This window comes from Sturnus vulgaris, chromosome 30 (assembly GCF_052056855.1).
Source record: "Sturnus vulgaris isolate bStuVul1 chromosome 30, bStuVul1.hap1, whole genome shotgun sequence".
Lineage (NCBI taxonomy): Eukaryota > Metazoa > Chordata > Aves > Passeriformes > Sturnidae > Sturnus > Sturnus vulgaris.
Genome location: NC_142272.1, coordinates 6311865 through 6317723, shown reverse-complemented (window position 1 = coordinate 6317723; position 5859 = coordinate 6311865). Strand labels below are relative to the sequence as shown.

The window sequence follows — 5859 nt, the reverse complement described above, 5'->3', positions numbered from 1 at the left end:
CCTGCTGCAGGCTTGACCAGCGCTGGGGCTGAGCAGGAAGGAACGCCACCAAACCAAAAGGCTCAGAGAAAGCTGAACAGAAAACTTCTTCAAAAAGGGACAGACCGCACCAATCATCCCGCCGCCACCTGCAGCCCACCGCCAGCCCTGCTTCTGCACCAGGCTCTCAGCCTGCCGGCCTCGGCATCACCCCCCTGCCCTCGCTGCCGCTGCTGCCGCTCTGAAAACGGGCCGGTGGGACTCTGGGCAGGAGCCGGGAAAGTCTGAAAGTGGTGCCAGGGAGGTTGATGGTGGGGGGCAGGGTTGCCCCCAACATTAATGGGTGGCGGCAAAACACGGGGCAGGGATGGGGAGAGGGCATGAGTGTGTGTGTGTGTGTGTGTGTGTCTGTGTCTGTGTGGCGGTCTGAGGGGGTGGCGTCGGAGTGCGAGTGTGTGGAGTGGGGGTGTGAGTCACTGAGTCTGTCTCTCTCTCTGTGTGGAGTGGGGGTGTGAGTCACTGAGTCTGTCTCTCTCTCTGTGTGAATGCGGGCCAAGGGCTGGCGGCTTCGTGCCTGCCCCTGGCGCCTCAGCACCGAGCCCCCACGGCCCCCCAAACCTGCACCGAGGCCCCAAGAGCTCTGCTGACCTGTGCGGAAGAACCGGCCTGAAAGCGGCCACCCGCTCACTGCCGGTCGCCCCGCTGCAGCCTCCTTTGTTGGGCAGGATGGGGCAGGGCGAGTTGTGCCAGGGAGCGGCGGCTTTGTGCTGAGTTCTGCTGCATGTACGTGCTTCCCCTTGCTGTGCTGTGGCCTGTGAGGTTCTGTTTTGTGGGGGGGCTGTGTAGGTAGGGTCTCTGGAGGACGGAGGAGGAGGTGTACGGTTGTGGGGAAGATGTTTGGGTGGGTCAGTGTGTCAGCAGGCCGAGAACAGGGCACAGGCTGCCTGTCAGCTCGGCTGGGAGTGGTCTGGGCACAAAGGGAACACAAATAAGATTTGCCAAGAATTTAATTTTCCGGAAAAGCTTTTTCTTCTATGCAAGTAGAAGAGGCATTCATTCAAAAAAGGAGAAAAGGAAAATAAAAGAAATATATAAAATAAAATAAAATAAAATAAAATAAAATAAAATAAAATAAAATAAAATAAAATAAAATAAAATAAAATAAAATAAAATAAAATAAAATAAAATAAAATAAAATGTTGGCGAAAATATTTCTCGGTCTTGAAATCGGGTTCACTGGGCAGGGCAGGGCTGTTAGAGCCATCTGGCTCCGGGGCATTACAGGGCTGTGGGGTTCCCCTGGCTCCGGGATGGTACAAGGATGCCTCGTCTACCCAGCTCCCGGGCAGCAGCAGGTGACACCGGGGCAAGCAGATCTACCCCTCTCCAGGGCGACCACTGAAGGCCAGGTCTACTTGGCACCAGCGCCAGTGGCGTCCACCAGCAGCCGCCGGAGAGGGCACTGTGGTGGAGGCCGGTCCCGGGGCCCACAGATTGACCCAGCACTGGCGGGACTTGGGCAATTTTCGGCATGGGCTGGGTAAACCTGTTGTCTCCATCGGGCCTGGTGGTTCACCAAGGGGTCGCTGTTTCTGACTGACTCCAGCTGTGTCACCGTAGGAGGCGGCGTGTGCCACTGCGCCCCCTCAGTCACGTCCCATCGGTTCTCTTGGAGGCGTCTGTGGCCTTGGGCTTGTCTGTCCATATTATGGGAGCAGGCGATGGGCCACATCCATGCAGGCTGTTACCGTGCCTGTGTCTGAGGCGGAGAAGGGCGGCCACGTATGCAGTCACCAGGGCCAGAAAAGTACCGCCGATGTTGGGATGAGTCACGTGGCTTTGTCTGGGTTCCCAGTGGAATTTTTCAAGGACTGTGGTCAGCTGCAGTGGCCGGCTGTGCCCTAGCATGGCCTGGAACCCGACAGAGAACCCCTGAAAATGTCATGGGTGAGGCAGTGGCGCCTTGCCCTTTCTCCGTACTGGCCAGCGAGATCGAGCTACCGTGCCGGTTGGCCTGTGGTGTCTGGCCTGCCCCGGCTGCCGTGGTTGTGGGTGGGCTGGGTTGCGAGCGGCTCCGCTTTCTTAGGTGTGCCGATGTTCAGGGCAGAGTGAGGGGGTGCCTCCGTTCTTTTTCTCTCATGGCCCTAAGCTGCAGCACCAAGACGCACGCTGATGAAGGGTCGTGAACCATAAAAGCGAAGGTGAAGGGCAAAGCTGGTGAGCGAGGGAGATGTTGGTTGGAGGGGTTGGTGGGGAGCGAGAGGCGCAGGCCTCGCCCCCACCCCTGGCCCGTGGCAAGCATGGGTCGTGCAATGTGTGGCGTGCTTTTTGTTTTTCATTTTTTGGTGGTCATTTGCTGCCCCCATGTCTTTTCTGGGAGGAAGCTGATAGCTGCAAGGCAGGTGAAAGCCAGTGGCCCGTGGTGTGGTGGGTGGCAGCTGCCCATTTCCATTGCCTTGTGGCCCACTGGTGGGTGGCAGCACCCACCCTTCTTCCTCTGCTGTGTGACTGATCCTGAAGGCTGAAAATGACTTGCTGGCATCGGTGGCCTCGGAAGTGTCGGGGAGGCTCGGCGGCGCCATGCCAGGGGGAGGGCCTCTCGGGGACATGTCCCACCCACTCGCACGCGGAGCCCCGCGCTGTTATCATTTTCCCAGGACCATGGCTGTGGGGACCCCATTGCCCCGTGGATGCTTTTCTTTCTGTCCTGTCTGATCAATGAGGCTTTTCTGGTTGCCTTGGAAAAGGCCCCTGGCAGGCCAGCTCTTCCGGGAGAAGTCTTGGTGGTGTCCAGTACTCGAGCAGGGCGGTCTCCTTTCCAATTCGCTTCCCGTCGCAGGTGAGGTGTCGCTCCTCCCGCTGTCAGGGAGGAACATCTTTACCATCCCAGGCTGTGTGATGGCAGTGTGGCCCCATGAGCACTCAGGTGTCCTTAAAACCACGCAAGGTGCTGGTGCTGGCCCTGGTCTGAGTAGCGCCTGTGGGTGCTGGCCACCAGCAGTGCTGGGCAGCTGTGCGGCTTGAGCTTGAGCCGAGAGAAAGAGACTCAAGAGAGAGGGATGAGAACCAATGGCACGGACAGGGGAGACGAGCCCGTTCCTCGCGTGCACCACACGAAGCTCCTTTGTTGTGCTGCTGCCTGCTGCAGAGCGAGTTGCGCTCACCTTGTCGGGTCGCTGTCTCCTCTAGCATGACCAGTGCTTTTTGGCCGGCCTCAGGAGCGGGTCAGCCCCAGCTGAGCTCCATCCCTGAGCACCAGGGCGTGGGACTCTTTCAATGTGAGGCTGAGTGTGGAAGGGCTCGGGCCCTGAGAGAGAGAAGAGAGAGAAGGGAACGAAAGAGAGAAAAAAGGTTAGCGTTGTCCGAAGCAGAAGCTGCTCAGTGGTTCCAGCTCCTTGTCCGCAGTGTCGTGGGAAGGGCCGACCGCCAGGATTGGCCATCGCTGAGGGCATCCTGCCTCCCCTCTGCCCGGTGGGTGGGGGTTAGCTCTGTGTGTGCGCTGTTCCACGCCCCAGGCACTGCCAGGCCGCTATGTTGTTGGTCACCGCTGCCATGCCACCACCATTGTGTCCGTGATGCTGCTCCCACGGGTCAGAGCGGTGAAGGAGCCCGGGCCATCAGGGTTGGATGGCAGCTACCTGGTTGATCCTGCCAGTGGCATATGCTTGTCTCAAAGCTCAAGCCAGGCATGTCTAAGTACACACGGGCGGTACAGTGAAACTGCGAATGGCTCATTAAATCAGTTATGGTTCCTTTGGTCGCTCCTCTCCCGCTCCTTGGATAACTGTGGTAATTCTAGAGCTAATACATGCCGACGAGCTCCGACCTCCAGGGACGCGTGCATTTATCAGACCAAAACCAACGCGGGCCCGCCCGGCAGCTTTGGTGACTCTAGATAACCTTGAGCCGATTGCATGCCCCACGACAGCGACGACCCATTCGAATGTCTGCCCTATCAACTTTTGATGGTACTGTCTGTGCCTACCATGGTGACCACGGGTGACGGGGAATCAGGGTTCGATTCTGGAGAAGGAGCCTGAGAAACGGCTACCACATCCAAGGAAGGCAGCAGGCACGCAAATTACCCACTCCCAACCTAGGGGGGTAGTGACAAAAAATAACAATACAGGACTCTTTCGAGTCCTTGCACTTTAAATCCTTGAGTGAGGATCCATTGGAGGGCAAGTCTGGTGCCAGCAGCCACTGTTATTACAGCTCCAATAGCGTATCTTAGAGTTGCTGCAGTTAAAAAGCTCGTAGTTGGATCTTGGTATCGAGCTGGCTGTCTGCTGTGAGGCGAGCCACCACGTGTCCCAGCCCCTGCCTCTTGATGTCCCCTCGATGCTCTTAGCCAAGTGTCCCGGGGGGCCTGAAGCATTTACTTTGAAAAAATTAGAGTGTTCAAAGCAGGCTGGCTGCCAGCATACTGCAGCTAGGAATAATGGAATAGGACTCCAGTTCTCTTTTGTTGGTTTTTGGAAACGGGGCCATGATTAAAAGGAACTCTGGGGGCATTCGTATTGTGCTGCTAGAGGTGAAATTCTTGGACCAGCGCAAGACAGCCTAGAGGGAAAGCATTTGCCAAGAATGTTTTCATTAATCAAGAACGAAAGTCGGAGGTTTGAAGACGATCAGATACTGTTGTAGTTCCGACCATAAACGATGCCTACTGGCGATCCGGCGGCGTTATTCCCATGACCCAACCGGCAACTCCCAGGAAACCCAAGTCTTTGGGTGCAGGGGGGAGTATGGTTGCAAAGCTGAAACTTAAAGGAATAGACGGAAGGGCACCACGAGGAGTGGAGCCTGCGGCTTAATTTGACTCAACACGGGAAACCTCACCAGGCCTGGACACGGACAGGATTGACAGATTGAGAGCTCTTTCTCTATTCCGTGGGTGGTTGGAATGGTGGAATGGAACGGTGCATGGCCGTTCTTAGTTGGTGGAGCGATTTGTCTGGTAAATTCCGATAACGAACAAGACTCTAGCATGCTAACTAGTTACATGATTCCTGAATGGTCAGCGTCCAACTTCTTAGAGGGACAAGTGGCGTTCAGCCACCCGAGATTGAGCAATAACAGGTCTGTGATGCCCTTAGATGTCCGGGGCCACACGCACGCTACACTGACAGACTCAACTTGTGCCTACCCTCCGCCGGCAGGCGCGGGTAACCCGTTGAACCCCATTCGTGATGGGGGTTGGGGAATGCAGTTCTTCCCCTTGAACGAGGAATTCCCAGTAAGTGCGGGTCATAAGCTCGCGTTGATTAAGTCCCTGCCCTTTGTACACACCGCCCGTGGCTACTACCGATTGGATGGCTTAGTGAGGTTCTCTGATTGGCCCCAGCAGGATCGGCCACGGCCCTGCCGGAGTGTCGAGAAGACAGTCGAACTTGACTATCTAGAGGAAGTAAAAGTCGTAACAAGGTTTCCATAGGTGAACCTGCGGAAGGATCATTACTGGTGAGGCTGGAACCTGCCACATTGCGGGGCCGTCTGGCCCGCTGCGTGCGGTGTCTAACATGCCCTCTCCATTCGAACGCTTGGCCCCCTTGCCGCCAGCCTCGGGTGGCAGTACTGGGGGCCTCACGCCCTTCCCGATGGCTCGGCCCAGCCCCAAAGAGAGAGAGAGATGAAGGCAAGCAGCACGCGTCTGGGGGGGAAAGGTGCTTGGTGAGGTGAAGCGCCACAGGTGCCAGTCATCTTGCCCTCGGGAGGGGGTCTGCCCAGGCTACACCACGCATTGCAACCCGGGATAGAAGCGTGGTGTGCTCGCTGCCATTGTGGTGGCTTCCCCCTCCCGTCCCGGTCCACAGTCAGTCCCTCCCCGCCGGAGAATGGGGGGACAGCAGGTCCCAAGCCTTGCTGCCTCGGTCAGTG

At 57.1% G+C, this 5859-nt stretch overlaps 1 pseudogene; it reads left to right on the top strand.

Moving 5' to 3' along the window:
* The first annotated feature begins 3614 nt into the window (after positions 1 to 3614).
* On the top strand, positions 3615 to 5439 carry LOC148220913 (18S ribosomal RNA; annotated as a pseudogene).
* Positions 5440 to 5859: the final 420 nt, after the last annotated feature.